The following is a 17612-nucleotide window of genomic DNA, read 5'->3' as shown; positions in this document are numbered from 1 at the left end:
TTCTAAACTGGGCACCAAAAGATGTAAGTTTATTTCATAGTTCTGCCTTAGTATTGATCAGCTTCAAGATCAGTTTAGCTTTTCTTCTTTCCTTTTTTTATTCCATAAATTGGGAATAAGGAGAATTACCCACATAAAGCAAAAGATGATGTTCAGCTGGTTGGGAGGGGTTTTAGGTTTTTTTACAAATAAAGCTCCTGAAATTATTTATATTGAACTCAGCAACTTTAGGGCGCATTTGTTGCTCTCTGGATGAGCTGTATATATATGAATAAACTGTGCTGTGTTAGGGAAAACTGGGAAGCTTGGAAAATCTGAGAAAAAATTCAGTCTTTCATGAAACATATCCCACAATTTGTTATAAATATTGTTTCTATTTGTTGACTGGGTCAGCAAAGGAAATTACCAGGATGAGATAGCCCAAGATGTTCAGGAGAGGAAGTTCAGGACTGGAACAAGAGTGTCACTCCTAAGTAAGTCTCACTTGAGAAGGTGCTAGGTACTTGCAATGTGATTTCTTTTATATTATGTCTGACTTTTCCCTTCAATTATATCTTGCAATAATTTGATTAAATCGACAGCCCTGTCTTGTCCTCTATCTATATTATCAAATGAATACTCCAGTTAAGGTAGAAGAGTTGGTGAAAAATTCCATCTAAGCATCTCTGCTGTTGCACAACTTAAACTCCCTGCAGCATCACCTTGGTGGTGAGGGTCAGGGAGGGAGGCAAATCAAGGTTAAACTGATATAGCCAGGATTCAAGAGGGGAGGTGGTTTGAAATATTGGCAGTAAAACTTAGAATTAGGAACCGGTTCCTATAAAACAACATCATGTTTGGTGGATAAGAGGGATCAGATTCTGTGGTAAGAGACTGCATTCTTGACACTTCAGCCACTCATCCCCATATAAAACAGCAATGAAACGTTTGGTTGCTCTGAAACTCAGTTTTCAGGGCACACATCACAGAAGTAAGAGTATGCTACAGAATACACTCTTCTCATACCAAACATGAAATGGAGAGTATTTTTCCCAGAAGCCATTTTAGTGGAGATTTATAAGGTAGTTTTGATTTATTTTAACAGGTATAAAGTGAGAAGAAACAGGTGAAAGATAAATTCCAAAGTGTTGATAATGGCCTTGTAGGAGAAAACAGTTGGTTGTCCTGGAAAACTCAGAAGAAACACATACTTAACCTGTCTTTGTAGATGCTGAGGGCTTAACCCTGCTCACAGAGGTACAGCTGCATGACCCTGGTGACTTCAGTGTGTCTGCAGGTGTTTAAAGGCAAGTGAAACCTCTCTGTAATGCTTTTAGTCTTGTTCCAAGTGTTGTGTACTCTCCCAAGAACACAGGTCATGTTCTAAGCAGTAAAAATTTTTAAACATTGAATACAAGTCACATGCTCTCTTACCCTTCAAGGATTTGCTGCTCTTGTCTATGGTGAGATATTCCATATATCTTGTCAGGTTAAGATATTCCTATAGGTCTTCATAGAGTCAGGTTGGGATTTCTTTAGGGATAGGCAGTCAAGAAAACATCCTGAGAATTTCTTTAAATTATTGTGGCAATGGATCTGACCTGCTCACATTTTTCCATAGTGATATTGCTGCCACTTTGCTTCTGATTTAACAAACACCCTCACAGTCAAGTCCTAAACCATGCAGCTCTCAGCAAAGAGAGCAAGCTGGATTTTTGAAGTCCAATGTAACTCCAGCCTAGGGCTTGCCAGAACTCTGCTGATACCTTTGTGGCCCACCAGCCATGGGTGATGCAGAGCCCCAAATCCCTGCACAGCCCTCCAGTCCCCTTGCAGCTCAGGCTTTGCAGTGTTCCCAATCCAACTTGGCACTCCAGCCCAGCCTGTTCTCCAGATTCTGCAGTACTCATACACTCAGCCAGTGCCCTTTAGTTCTGCTCTGCAGTGCCATCAGGGGAAAATGATATATCAGAGTACTTATGTCCCAAATTGAATGTTAGTCAGATGTTAAAATGAAAGAAATATTATGGAGAGTCAGCACGTCTCACTGTGGAAATAAATTACATACAGTGGAGTGTCACGCCTCTTGGGACCACATATGATCCAAAGACACCATTTAGACTAGTGATCACAACACCACTGGATTTATCAATTCATGATAAAGAAACATTAATGTCCAGAAAGCAAATAATAATTAGCAATAGAAAGCTCCCAACCAGTAACTTAAACTCATTTTTCAGGGTCACTTCCTCACATTAGGAGGCTATTTGTATGTATCACTAGATTTTATAGCAATTATCTCCTTATTAATAGCAACTTCACTAATTGCTATTATTAATAAAGATGCATTTAGTTCCTAGAACCTTGCTTTCTCAGTTTAACATTTCGGTTACTCAAGTGTCATATGCCTAAATAATTTAGTATTATTTGATTGTATTTTCTCATGCTGTGCAGTCCAGTTTTGGAACTGCAGAATTCAGGGCAGGTACTTGAGAGGGTGTAGGGAGCAGGGACCATGCAGTAGGACTGCAAACCTCCAAGCAGGGAAGCAAAGATGCTTCATTGCTTATCCACCTTGCAGTAAGGAGAGCATGACTTGATGTGGCTATGGTGTAACACAACAGATCCAACTTGTGAGCTGCCACTTCAACCATACACCAGAACAGAAAATTCACCCACAGCTGTGATCAGAGCCAAGACATAATTTTGAAGGTCTGATCCTGAAAGGCAGACAGAACTTTTAGGTTTGTATCCTTGTATAGTTTGGTAGATTTGTTTTCTATTTTCTTGTGTTTAAGGTTTCAAAGCTGAATTCTAAGTGCCAAGAGAAACCAACACAAACTATTTTATAAAATGAAAATGCCCAAATTGCTTCTGGACCACAAAGAGAACTCATCTGGTCAACAGCTGACTTATCTTTTCTCTCTTTTGCAAGAGTGAACAGGGAGCTGGCTGTATGCTGGGTGGGAACAACCCAGTCTCAATGCAACCATTTTTCCAGTGCTGTTTTTGCTCCTTCATGGTCTCTTGATGGGAGCACACACAGGCACACGGTGATGGAGAAGGGGCTCAGGAGCCTGGGAAGGGTTACAGACAGGAGCAGGCAGCAGCTGCCGGCAGAGCTGTGAAGCTGGCTGACAGCACTGCCCCCTTGGGCAGTCAGAAAGGGGCACTGGGAGGGATGTTGGCAGTGGCCATCCCTTCCCCGGTATTCTGTTCCCAGAATTAGTCCCCAGCAGTGCCCTCCTTGTCCAGGGTGGTGGTGGGCAGCAGGAGCAGGGCCTGCTGTGGCTCTGGGAGGTGGTGCTGGGCAGCCTCCTCCTGCCAGCCCTGGCCAAGCACCTGCCAACAAAATGCCCTGGTTTCACTCACTGTAACACATCCCTCAGAGAGGTAGTCAGTCCTTAGAGTTACAGAAAGATAAAAGAAGTACTGTTCCAGGCCATCTTTTGAGTCAAGATGCATGCTCAAAATGCTACATTTACATTATAAAACAAGAATATATTTAAACTTCCTTCTTCCTCACCTTTTTGCTAGCTTTGCCCTCACCCTGAGCCCCTTAAAGCAACTGCTGCTGAAGCTGTAATGTGCTGTTGCTTCCAGAGAACTCTCCTGCTCTTCTTTTAAAGATATTTTCCTCTGAGGTGCTTTGTATAGAGGGTTTTCTTGACTGAAGTTCTTCTTAGGGAGCAAAAGACCTCCAATGGATGTTAATTAGAGTTCAGTTTGCAGATGCAAGAGATTACTGTTCTTATTTCATCTGTCTCATTGTTTTCACTGAGAACAGCTGTTAGGACTTATTTTGGGCTGAGTTACCTGTGGAATGAGTCAGCTTGATGTCTTTTGTAATTAGCTTACATATACATGAAAGTCCAAATTTGGGTTGGATTAATTTCTTTTGTCTTATCAAAACATATTATCCAGCCTTCCTGGCAGGCAGAGTGTGCTGAAAAATCTATTCCATAAAGATTTTTCGTTTGTGTTTTCTAGTTGTGGGTCTGTGGAGTTTTCTGGTTTATAAAAGCATTTTTGTGTGTGTGCATTTGTAATGCTAATTTGAAGTCTGTTTTTCCAAGTACATATTGGTAATGTGAAAAATACAAGGCTAAAATTATAGGCATTCTTAATTATAAAAGAAAATTTTAAAGTCTCCTTTTACTACCCTTAACAGCCCAAATTTAACAATGATTTTAAATACACTACTGACATTAAATACACTAGTGAAAGAAAATGTAAGCTTGAGCTGTGTCATAGTTCCTTTACAACATTCTGTCTTCAAATTTGGGAGAGGAAACAGGAGAAGAAACCTTTTCTATTATCTTTGGTGGACTATAGCTTCTAAACAAACTATGTCTTTGGAAAATGAGTGATGGAAATATGAATAAATTTTGATTCAAAATTGTTGTCAAGTCATCACTGCATTCTTCACAGAAACACAGTTTGGCTGTTTATTTAATTTAAAAAAGCATATGCAGTGGTAGTTGAGTAGATTTTTTTTTCAAATTCTTTCATGATGCATAACAAAAATACATATGTGTGTGGCAATGCATACAGACATGTTCATTCTAATGTGTATAGAAAAACTTCTTGTCCTTTCCTAAAGATCATTTTATTTTGATTCTCCAGTATTGCAGACTAAGGGTTTGTACATGGCCACATAACTGGCTCTCAAGCTGTGCTTGCAGCGTCCTCTCCCATATGAGCTTTCTCCTTCCCTGCAATAAGCTGTGAGATGTAAAACCATTTCCTTAATTCAAACCTTTCCAAGCACTAGCTCCACTGAGTGATGTTCATTTCCTGTCTTCTTAAACAGCGTGGCCAGCCCTTCCCCTCTCCACATTCCAGTGTGTGAATGAAGGAGTGCATGAGGACAAGGGCTGGACTGTGGAGCTTCCTCTTCTGGTGGGCACACAGAGATGAAGATGTAGAGCAACAAAGGAATGTGCCCTGTTAGCCCTCTGCAAAGACTTGCTGGATTTCAAAAGGAGCAGGATGGGGCCCGTGCATGGGTCAGGTCCTGCTGAACTGCTTTTTCTCAGTGTGCCTTTTGGACCACATCTGTGTTGTGACACACTGCTGGTTTCATGTCAGTCCCCAGGCAGACACCAATGTGCAGTGAAGCCTGTTAATACAGGTCACTGAAATTCCAGATATTTTGACTGCTGCAGAAGGTGGTCACTTCAAGTAGCATGAGCACAGGGAGAAAAAAACAAGGGGGAACTTGAAGGTCATTTTCGTCTCTACGTTGCCACGTTGCTTCTCCTGATGTTGGCCCCTTACCTGGCGTGTGACATTTGTGGCTAAGGTGTTGTCATATTTCTGGTACGCTAACATAACATTTGACTGCCTTCCTCTGCATTCTTGTAATTAACTCCTAATATTAAAGCAGTTTCCATCTCTGGATTCCTCAGCAAGCTGATTGAAAGGCGATTTAATTGCACAGCATTGCCAAGAAACGTTAGGTGATTGCTGGCTGTAGTAACAAGTAATGTGAAGGTAATAGAAGGTATCACAGGCACTAAGATTTTGCTGGCCATTAGCAGAGGTGACTTCAAAAAGCAGATGATAATTAGTATAGATTTCACTGAGCCAAGTTTCCATCTGTTGCTAGTCACTGGATTTTGAGCTGCTCTCCTATTAAATATTTGCATGTGTGTTCCTGGATTCTCAATGGAAAGGACACTTAGGGGGAAAGGGTATAAATCAACAAATAACTGTGTAACCTGCAGAAATATAAATCTATGTAGATTAATCCGTGGTTCCTAAATTGCGTACTAGATTGTAATTCAATCAAAGGGTAGGGGTCGTGTGACGTTTATGAACATTTATGGATGTTATAAGCTCTCAGATTAAATGTCAAACCTGGTATTCAGTTTAGAATCATGTATTATTGTTATTCATTAATATATAAAAACAACAATTATATCTACTAAAATCCTCAATTTAATTTTGCAGTAATCTGTCTCCACTGTGTCAGAGATGCAGTGCAGTCTCTTTGCCCCCTCAGATAATTTAAAGGGCTCCACTGAATTTCAGCCCAGTCTGCTCATTTTCCCCACAGAATGGCACTGTCTCCGTTTGGCCCCCTCTGAACTGAGGAATTCTCTAGTAAATTATTTTCTTTATCTTCCACTGGGATTAAATTTTAGTTTTCATACTGAGCAGGTGTAGTGCACCCAGAAGGGGAGGAGAGGCAAAACTCTGGATCTTAGATCCAGTTTACTGAGTACATTACACATGATAAAGCTGTACCCCTCACTGGCTTTGTATCAGTAAAGAGTGAACATGTTTTGAGGCAAAACAGTCATTTTAGGATTATCTAAATTTGTTGTCAGTTCTTCAAGCCTACTTCTTCCCAGTCCGGGGCTAAAGGACTAACATTGCTCACCCTGGTGTGCTGCATTGCATCAGAGAGATCCTAAATCACTTTGCAAAAATGGAGCAGAATCGCTGTCCCAATTTACTGCTAAGAAGGCACTTGAAGCAGGTTAACTCAAGCAACTTAATGAATAAAGTGTAAGAAGCAAATGAATGCCAATTGCAGAAATTACTTTGGCACCTAAGATGTGAGTGTTGTTGAAAGGAAGCAATGCTTAAGCTAACAAAGGTAATATATTTCATCTCAGTTTACAGCCAAAATTTTGCTGACTTTCAGTGGACTTCAACATGAATGCCTCAGTCACTTTTTAAAATTGTAGTTAGCATCATAAATCTATTATCTGCTTATATAATATAACTCATGCCTCTGGTTTTCACTATCTTAACTTCCCATAAATAGAAATTCTTCCGTGTTTACGAACGTTGTTCTCATTAAGCATGGGGGTACTAGATTCCTAAATAGCCTTAACGTGTAGACCTTGCTTGTCTCTTAGTCTTTGTGATTTAATGGAATTTATTCATATAGCAAAGAAAGAGAAAGGGAGATAAATCTGACCACAATGAAGCAAGGAGAGGTTTAACATTAGCCCTTGGCTGTTCTGTTCAATGGCCAAAACATCTTCCAAGTAATAATGAATAATTAACAGTAGGAATTCAATATAAAAAAAAGTTCAGTGCATTCCATTTGTCCCTTCCACCAAACAGAGCCATAGTGGGTTGAAAACAAGAGACATAAATAGAGACAGGTAACTATTCTGTTTATAACATAGAGATGTGGGGAAAAATGGTCTGCTTTCTTCAACTTCATTTTCTTATGTTGTTATATAATATATGTCTTGAAGAAATCTACTGTGTTAATCTAATGTAATTAGGTTAAATGTCTCTAGTGACCAACAGTGCCATATGATAAGAAGTTTCACCCCAGCATTTTAATGGTTCAGGTTCTGCTCACGGTTTCAATTAAGTCAGCATAATTGCACAAGGCAGTGAGAGCAGGATTTGGCCCATTTCTCTCCCACATACGTGTTCTGCAGTTATCTAACCTGGAATGAATCATAGACACATCTTGTTTTTCCAGTACTTTACAGGGAAAGTTTTGTTTTCATATCTTTTCTTTTGAACAAAACTGATAATCAAGTGTCCAGACTGGTTGCAATAATTTTTAAAAGTACAATGTTTCAGTTCTGGTGATTTTGCCGGATTCTAGTGTGCAGCTTCTAGTATATTGTGCCTGTCTATAATTACCCTACAGTTTTAATTAGGCAGGACAATCTTGTTCATTCCTTTGAGCAAATTTCTTGGTAATGTTTGTGTAAGTCATTACTCAGCACCTCCATAATCTCAGGCCATAATTTGTAGAATTCTTTGGCATCCATGTTGTCAAAATTGCATGATGCTTTCCCTTAAGAGACCTTGTTTTATGTTGCTTATAACAGAGCCAAACTCTAACCTCAGCCTAAAATTTTCCATTCTGTTTTTTTTTTTTTTCTCCATATTGGATGCCTCCCACTTTTTTTTCCTTTTTTTTTCCTACTCTGGTTCTCTAAGGCACATTCTTTGGCTCAGGCCTCTTGTGTCAGGTTCTTCCCTGGTTTGTAGCTCACTGTCCTATCTGCCCAAAACTCTGAAAGAAATACTACCCAACTACCAGCCCGTAACAGTGCTTCACTATCATCTACTTCCGATGAGTCCATGGGCTTCCATGATTAAGTCTTCAGGAGAAATGCAAGAGGAAAACAAGGGGTACGTGCTTAGGAAAGGAAATTTTTCTCTGCCAGGAGAATTTCTCTGTTACAGTTCATTAGAATAATGGATTCTTGAAAGCAAGATAGTGACCTTCTCTTCACCAGCTTGATCTTGCCCTTCCTTTCATTTTATGTCATTTCAGCTTTTCAGTCTGTGCAGAATCCATCCTGTCTTCTGTCTCATGCAAATCTTCCTTACATGTGGGAGCAGTGTGCTCCTTTACAGAGAAATTTGCTGTTAAAAGGGCCTCTCTGGGTGGCCTGTCCAAAAGATGCTATGGGCATCTTGTTTCCTGCCCTACAGTTTTTAGGATTGTCTCTGGTCTTTGCTGTATTTTCTCCACCTCCCTTGCAAACCTAGCGCTGGATTTGTACACATGCTTTCTCTCCCACCCTCCTCTACCAGGACCATAATTCCCACAAATAGTAGCTACAACTCTGAACAGATTTTCTGCCTGCCTTCCCTCTCTCTCTCTCCTGTGACAGCTCCTCTCTTTCCCTTCACTCTCTTAATTCAGGTTTATATCTCTCTGAGTTTTTTAATTCCTTTGAGGAATGACAGAGCTAATCTCCCCCTGTAACTAGACAGGAAGCAGAAGTTGAGGGCCATGTCTAAGTGCTGGAATACACCACATGGATCCCATGGTCATTTTCCACTGTGCTCCTGGTTCCCTGATAACAATCTTCTGGAGAGCACTGTCTGGCCTGACTACCCACATTTTTTTCAGCTTGGCAAAGGGAAGGGGAGACAGGACTGATTTGTAGCTTTGAACATTTGGGGAGCATCTGCCTTTGTTTTCTGTGTCCAACAGGAGTGTGTCTTCTTGTTACAATTCAGAGCATCAGGCTTTGATTAATTTTGTTTATTGCTTCATCCCAGGTTATTATGTTTTGGAAATAAATATGGAAATAAATATGTTGGCAGTAAAGCTTAGATACTCCACAGTAGACCTGTAGTCTACCAGAAGTTTGCAAACCTTTAGCCATTCCACTTTCATGCACTCGTTTTTTTCTTAGGGGTCTCAGGGTAACAAATCAATCAAGTCCAAGATACTGTGTTGACAGAAGGAACTAAGGCAACACAATTTTTCTGTGCAGCTATCAGCTGTAATGTAAGCATTCTCAGCCCTAATAATAAGTCTAACCCCTCTTCTGTGGAGGTCAGGATCAAGAAGGCGAGTTCTGTTTCAGAGTCCTGTATCATCTGGCATGACTGCTAAGAAGGATGCCTTTCAAATCTGGCAGTGTTTTTGTGATAAGAGCATTTGTCCATAGGAGCCACAAGCCTATTTCACAGAGACTGTTGAACAGCCACCAGAGGATATTTAGTCTCTGCTGGCCTGGAATTATCCCAGGACTGAAAAGCTCCTCAGCCATTACCAGTTTTCTCAGCTCCATGGTTCTGGGGTCAGGTAGTTTCAAAACTTCCAAGATCTTTGTTTGTGAATTTAAATTTTTTTTTTTTCCTCTCCTGTGGGAATTGCCACCATCTGTAAATCTCCTTGATCCCTCTTTTCTATTGTTACATTGGTATCATTTAGTGTGTTTATTAACAATTTGATTTCCTTTTTTCTTTCTCTCTTCTCAGATCACTCACAATCAGTTTGTGGCCTTTCTCTGGAGGAACCTTTCCTTGTCTCTTGTGTAAGTATTTATAACATTTTATACTTTTCATTGATATAAGTTGTGCCTTTTCTTCAAGTTCTGTCAAAGTCAGCCCAGGGCCTCTGTTGCTTCCCATAGTCACAGGACTCAATATTTAAAATTTTTATTTCAATGCAGTCCAAGATTTTAATGCAGTGTCACCTTATGGGACTCAGATTTTAGTTCAGTGACATTGTGTGATTGATTTACCTGGAATTTATATGTGCATTTCTGGATCACAATATGGAAGATTGCTGTTTGTGTGTGGGGATATACATGTTCTGATGGACATTATGCTGTTGTGTTCTAGTTCAGAATGAAATATAAAGTATTCCATGCTGTGCAAGTGCAAAACAAGTACAGAAAACAGTCAACTAGCATTGCAACCTATCCATGCTGAAGTTTGACCCTGTGGTGAGGGACCCTTCCTTATCCAGTCCTGGCTGCTCTCTGAGCTGCTCTTCTTATCTGAGCAGATTAAATGTGCTGTATTCTTATTGACATCCAGCAGTATCAGGATAAAAGATCTGTCAGCGATTTCTTGGGAAGGTGTTATGCAGCGTTCTTTTCTTACCTAGTCACATTTGCTTGAGTTTGGCTGCTGCTCTGTAGGTTGGTGATTTGCTGACCTTTTTATCCAGATAATTGTGTTTTCAAGACCCAGAACAGGAAGAATTAATTTTTTCAGGGTTTGAGTTTTGGTTTTTCCTTTTTGGGGGGAATAAGGGATGGAGTCTTTGGGAGTGTTTGTTTGTTATCATTTGAGTTTTAATTTTGTAGGTTCTGACACACGATGGTTTTGCGCATTTGGAACAAAAACTCACATTTTTCTGGAATTCCTTCATACATATTGGCAGCGAAAGCTAGTGCTTTTGAAACAATGACTCTTCTTGTTGAAATATAAGGGGAAATATAGCACTACCACTTCATAATATTTACTATAGTTAAGTAAAGACAGACCAAGGTTTTCCAAATGTCCACCAGCATTTTAAGCCACTGTTTTGGGATGTCCAAGCTGCTGAAGCTATGTAGTAAATGCCAAAAATAATGAGGGCTTTTAAATTTAGGTTTAGAACTCCACGTCCAAATATACCTGGACTTTGTGTTACTTCAGATCTCTACTTTGCAATTTAAATTCATGTCTCCTACCTGTTCAGAGAGAAAAGTAGATGACTTTTAAAATGCTGCCTGGAATTAAAAAAAAAGAAAAACAAAACAGCGCAGTAAGAGAAATAGCTCTTTCATATTTTGGGGGGGGGCATTAAACCTGCAAATCTGTAAATTTATGGTCAAATTGTGTTTTGATTGTTGGGATTTCTTTGAAGGGATGTGAATGTGCAAATTGATATTTATAATTTTTTCAAGGTGCTTGCTGAAACCACGAAAAAGCTTTCTTTTCCCAATACTAGACCTAAAATATGTGGCTTTAACATTTAAAGTTGACCCACTACTTTTGCAGTGCAGAAGGAAATGGCATGCTGCCTTCTCCCCCACCCTGTGGGCAAAAAGAGGAGATTTGCTGCAGTGGCTGCAAAGGGTGGTATGACAATGCCAGCTCCCAAGGAGACGTATTTGAGTTGACCTATCGTGCCTATGGTGTCCCCATATTTCTTTCCCTTCTCCTTTGCCTTTCATTATAAGGTGTCCCAAATCTGTAATTTACAGCATGCTGCTCCAGGTTTGCTCTGATATATTTGCTACAAATAAGTAGGAACCTATGCGTGTCCATAGCTGCCCGTGGCAGTGTCAGGCCTGCGAGATGAGGGAAGCAGAGGCCCCCACAGAATGCTACACAGCTTATGTCTAATGTGACATTTATTTGACTCAGAAAGGCAATTGATTAAAGGCCCATCGGACCTTTGCCATCATGTATTATGTATTTATCCAGCAGGGGCAGTTTATAACGGCCCCTGACAAATCCTATTACTTTTGTTGCAGTACTTCATAGTATCAATAAAAAGCATTAATGATACTCAGGAACAGGAAGCGTTAACACAGCTTGTGTTAACGCTTCCCACAGCAGAGGCAACACCAGTTATGTCTGTGGCAGACACCACGTGCCTTCAACATTTGCACAATGGCACCAGTTTAACATGGCTCTACCTCTGCAGGGCAAGGCAGTTAGGTGGAAGCAGCAAGCTGGCTTCATGATAGGTAGGCACGTGGAAACCTGGAGCTGAAATTCCTCTTCAACAGTGCTTTGCTGTGTGACCATGCATTTCCTGTTTCCTTCCTGGCTGCCTTTGTTTCTTGACGTGTAGGATTAGAATCACATGCTCTCTTGCTTCTTTGGGTCTGGCTTATTGCCCAGCCAAGAAGGTCTTCTTGGTGCTCTTCTATTCCTAAATCAGCAAGCTCCATAGGAGCCCTACCATATCTCAGGCATATCTTTTCCTGTACTGGCCTTCCCCGTTCTTTCTGGAGGGCAGGTCCTTCAGGCCATTGATAGTCTGTGTTCTTTTTGGTAGCAGAAATAGTGTAAATGGGATGTTTTTACATTAGAAGTTGCAAATGGTACCTGACAAGTATGTTTCTGATCTAAAGTGATTTGTTCTGCCCTCTGTCTCAGTGTCCAGCACTGCGCTCTCTTTTCATATCCCTTCCCACAACTTGCTGCTGATTCAGTATTCATCCTTCTCCCAGACGTTACATACACATCTGCCTAATTATATGGCATCAGGATTTTGGAGGTGGAAGGATTTCATAGATCTTCCCCTCAAACTGTATTCCCACTTTAGAGGAATGCAGTTGATCTCTGTTCCTCTTGAATGTCCTCAGGACTTCAAGAGACACAGGTATATTCTTTGTCAAAATCATTTTTTTCATGGAAGAAGTCTTCCAAGCAGCCTGTAGTAGTATGGACATTACTGAGGTGCTTTACAGTAGGAGAGATAGCTACAGAGGATAAATAGCAACAGCAGGACACTTCTTCAACTTGCAGAGCACTACCTGTTCAGATGGAACCCTTACAAAATTGAAAATTACCTGCTGTTAGCATTGGTAAGTACAAATCAAAAGTGTGCCAAAGTCATCCTGATACAAGGAAGTTGCAGGACATGTTAGCATAATTCCATGGATATCTCTCTCTCTTGTTTAAATAGATTTCTGATGTAACTAGGTTGTACTGAGCTCCAGCATCATTCCTATCAGAGTGAGCACTGATTCTAATTCTTGTTACTTGACATCCTGGTTTAAAAAAGAAGGAAAAAAAAAAAAAAGAAAAAGAAAAGAAGGGAAAAAGTGCAAAAATGTGCAATTTATTCCCCAGCTTCATGACGACATATTTGGTCAAGTAATGATGACCTAAGAGAAGCTGAGAGGCATCTTACTGATCTCATCATAGTTATGAGAACCATCCATCATATGGTCAGTGATTTGTATGTCAAAAGACATCCAGCAGTATTCCAGCCTGCCAGTAGCCGGTTTCTGAGAATCCTTATTGACTTTATCAGACGTGATGATGCTCAAATAGTCTTTGATGTCTATGTATATGTCCCTGCTTTGGTACTTGCTCACCGCCAAACTGTCATCTGTTACCACTCTGAGCCATTATCATCAAATAGCAGCTAATTAGCCCCCTCTGAATCCCGTTTTCTGGTTCTGTGCTTAGTATTGCTTTGCAGATAAGGAACAACAACAGTGATTGCTACATCAGGAACAGGGAGGAGGCATCTTTTTCTCTTCTCAGGTTTCTTAAGAAGATCTCCCTTACTTGAGAAGAGGATAATAACCTCCACGTCAAGCTTATTCATGGATCAGAAATGAACATTTGCAAAATGCCAAAAAAGTCTACATGTAATAAGCCTTATGTTTACAACAGCTTTCAAGAGTTAGCATTTTTCAAGAATTATCATAATTAATGTAATAAATAGGCATGTAAATTATCCAGAAGAATCAGTTGATCTGCTTATGAAAATTAGGAGGTTTAGGAAGGGAATGGTCACCGAAACAGCAATCTGAGACAGGAAAGGAATATTTTTTCCCCAGCTATTACGTGTCTCCCGAAGGGAAGGGAATGTTCCAAAAAAGAAAACAACATGGGCAGAGGCAAATGAGAGAAATGGTGAAACAGCCTCAAAATGGCAGCAGAGCTGAAATTATACTCTGGTGTATTTATAGACATGAAACCGTACAACCAAGTCTGCACCTTGGGATGAATGTCCTTGAGCAGTGCCACAATTTTAAGCTTTACTCTTTATCTGAAGATGTAGCCATCAAATAAACTTAAGCAATAGATGTGCATGGGAAAAAAAACCCTCATTATTTAAAACAAATCTGTCAAAGTTCACAGGTTTGTTTTAAAACATCTGTCATGAAAATAGACCAAATATCCAGAAAACTCAGGACATACTCAGATTTACAAAAAGGGGCGAAATTTGGTCCCAGTTTTTCATTCAAGCATTAGTTTAAGTGTTGGCATTCAAATTGTTTAGCAAGTAGTAAAGACTGCGCATAGCTGTGAAGTTGATGTGTGGATTACAGTAGAGGCATGTGTGCAAACTGCCTTCTAATTGCAATACCTACAATATATCCACTGGTGCTGGGTGAGATTGAACTCAAGATTGGACAGCATGACAGCTGAAAATGTCACACCTTTCTGCCATTATGCATACTAGAAATCTCTTTGTTCTGAGTTATTTTTCATTTACTTAGTGTGATATAATGCATTGACTGTTAACTATTTTTGAACTATTACACAGTACAGCGGTAAAAACAATGGACTTTAACTAGACAGTTATAGACATAATATTTTTGGTTTAACTAAAAAAAAAAGGGGGCAGAGAGGAAATTGAGTTGTTCAATGCACTTTTACCCCACACTGGCATAATTTAATATATTTGGATGGAAAAGACCACCTTTCTGAAGCAGTAGCGGCATTTCCTACTGCAGTTTGAATGTCAGCCATCAAAATATTAAGACAGACCAGTTTGTTAGGTCAAAATCACTGTGCAAAATGGAAACAACTAGAGTGCAGCAGAGTTTCTCAGAATATTCCCTTTGTAGTTATGGTAAATTATCTTCCAACTTTGGCAAGCCCATTGGTCTTCTACAGCTGTATCACCAAATGTCTTTTTCTTGTCTGAGCTTTCTTCTGAGTCCTTCTCCTAGTGCAGAAATCCTCTCTGCACCCTGCTTTATCATCGTGTTGTGCATCTGCCTCCATCCAGCGCACACCCCAGATACTGGGTAAAAATGGTACCAAGAACAAGTTGGGCAGGAGGAGTGGTTGTTACAAAACAACATCCAGAAATAGGATGTTTCCCAAAATTCACCTTCTGATCAGGACATTGTAGATTTGTCTGTTGAAGCTGACAGTGAGATATGAGTACTCAGGGAGGTCCAAATGCCTGCCCATGTGCCCATGTTCATGCTGAATGTCCTATGTGTGAGACGCCACAATGGAAAATGAGCTCGTAAGAGGATTTCCTCCATCTTCTTTTCCTCTCTACCACTCCCACTTCAAAAAAAGGAGCAAATCATCTGCCAGGTAGCTCATTTGTGTGCCATTACACAGGTGCACATGTCAAAACACATGTGAGTAATCTTCAGGCTGTACTTTGTCAAGGCTGTTTTGCTTCTTGGTGTGAACGTGAACTCTTAGATATTAAAGATCACAGTGTGTTGAAAAATAATGATTCCTTCCTCGGAAGTTCTTGTTCAGCTTGAAGCTTTCCATCATTTTGGATAATATCATTCTGCATATGGTTCACAAATTCAGCCCCCCAGCTAATACTTTCATTTCATGTGTTTGCATGCCCAAAATATTAGATTTTTGTGCACCACCGAAAGCAAAAGCTTTTGGATCTGAACAGATCTTGCTCTCTCCCATTCCATCATACTGAGTTTTCATTTTAATAGAATAGCTGTATCAGTTTTCTGAATTATGTTTTCTAATGTTTTAGCCTCTTAAGCATACTCTAAACAGCTTGAATTTTCAAGGACAAAATTGAAATCCCAACTTCATATAGCATGCAATTTAGAAGTATTCGTGCTTCACCCAATCACCAAAGTAAGGATCAGTTGCAACATTTGGATCTGGGTGTGTATTTAAATTTCATATTTGTCTGTCTTCACTTATCCTGGATGTCTGTAAAGAGATTAATTGCTTTTCAATTTTTGCAGTAAATCCACTTCTACATAAAAGACCAAAAATAATACACAGCATTCTGGATGCTCTGCAATATGCACTGAAGGTTGTAAAGGAGAACTACTATGTGTGATCGGCATATAACCAGCTCTGAAGAATGAAGCTTTTCCAACAGTTTTTCCATTTTTGCATGTAAAAAATCTTTTACATTTTGGGGTTTAGGGCAAATTTCTTAAGTGAATGTCTGGCATCCTTAACATGGTCCAGTCATGACATTAAATACTTAAATTCTGCCGCAGAAGGCTAAAACAAGAATGCAGCTTCTCTTCCAGTGAACTTTAATGGAAAGGTAGCAATTTTAGTCACTCAAATACCTGCAGACTGAAAAATGCCTCAGGGAAGAGTGTCAAAAATGCTGGTTTTTCTTAACTTGTTGAAAATAGTTGGGCAAATCTTTTATTGTGGAGCCGGCAATTTAATCTCACGTTGATATTGTGACTTCTGTGGCAATGTCTTCACCTTCTGTCCTGCCTTGTGCCAGTGCAGCATTGCCACTCTGCTAGTGGACAGCCCAGCTTTTCCTACTGCAGGTATTTCCAAAGTGTCATAGCCTAACTGGATTTAGAAAAGTGCGTAGTGTGTTCAGGGAGAAGCAATGCTTTTGTAAGTGCTTCCGATCATCAAATATTTTTCCTCCATATCTTACTCCAGCAGTGTTTTCTTGGGAGGCAGGGTCCAGAATTCAAAGGCATTCAGCAAGATTTTATAGATGAATGGGCATCCTCTTCTGGGAATAAGAATATTTTAAAAGCACGAAACTGAACTAGATATTTAATTAAAATGTACAAGTAAACTGCTGAGAGAGTTGCAGCATCTCGGAACATCCCAAAGAACTGAGACAGAAAAATAACACTTGAACATTATAGGTGAATGAGAGCTAAATATTGTTAATGAGCAATTTATTGGTATTGATTAATCCTTTTATAGCTGTTAAGCATGCCCCTACTTTTTCCTAATCTGTGCTCCCTACCTTTGAGGCGCCATGTAAAGAAATGCTACCTGCTCCACCAAAATATTATTAAATAGAAAAAGCTATTTTATTTACCTAAACAATTGTGGAAGTACAGCCTTCACCTTGCCCAATAATTCTTTCTTCACCACTGCTCAATCTCCCCTTCAGGTAAGCAGTGGCTCACCTTCCAGTCCTTTTGCAAATCTTGATCTAAACTCATCATTTCCCTTGTGATACTGTATCAAATGCTCTACTGATAAATTAAATTTCCTGCATTTCTTTTGTCTGGATAATCAGTTACCTTATCAAAGAAAATTATCAGGTTAGTCTACTACAAACTACCTTTGGCAAACTCATGTTTTGTTTCATCCTATTTTCCATTTACCTACATGTCTTTTCCATTATTTTTTCCTTCAACATTTTTTGCACTCATGCTGTTGAAGCTCCTGATGTTACATCAACATCAAACAGTTGTAAGTGAGATCAGAATCAGTTTCAATACACTGTAGTACAGCCTTGCAAAAGCCTATTCATTCTCATGACTGCAAAAAGCTATGTTCTCATCTGGCAGACAAGTAAAACATCAATTTTATTTTTCATTGTCATTATAGCAAAGGGCAGGTGGGCTGATTTTGAGCCTTGGCTGGGGAATGTTTGCAATGATGTGCAAAAGGGTTTCTAGAGATAGGATCAGAGACATCTACCTGCGCATTAGAGTGCTTGGACACTTGCATTAGAAAAATCCTAATGTATGTATCAGTAATGA

The 17612-nt window shown here is 39.8% G+C and overlaps 1 protein-coding gene across 4 annotated transcripts in view; it reads left to right on the top strand.

The window, feature by feature from the left end:
- Window positions 1-17612, top strand: part of LOC102073008 (uncharacterized) — a 370008-nt gene that overhangs the window by 347538 nt on the left and 4858 nt on the right. For 2 of the 4 annotated variants that reach the window (XR_012578937.1, XR_012578936.1), the window contains exon 7: window positions 9691-9746. The gene's annotated coding sequence lies outside the window, so the exon portion shown is untranslated. Of the gene's footprint in view, window positions 1-9690; window positions 9748-17612 lie in introns of those variants that run through there. The other 2 variants (XM_074534753.1, XM_074534751.1) reach the window with 1 other exon arrangement.

Source organism: Zonotrichia albicollis, chromosome 2 (assembly GCF_047830755.1).
Source record: "Zonotrichia albicollis isolate bZonAlb1 chromosome 2, bZonAlb1.hap1, whole genome shotgun sequence".
In the NCBI taxonomy this organism is placed as follows: domain Eukaryota; kingdom Metazoa; phylum Chordata; class Aves; order Passeriformes; family Passerellidae; genus Zonotrichia; species Zonotrichia albicollis.
This window is presented reverse-complemented; position numbering and strand designations above follow the sequence as displayed.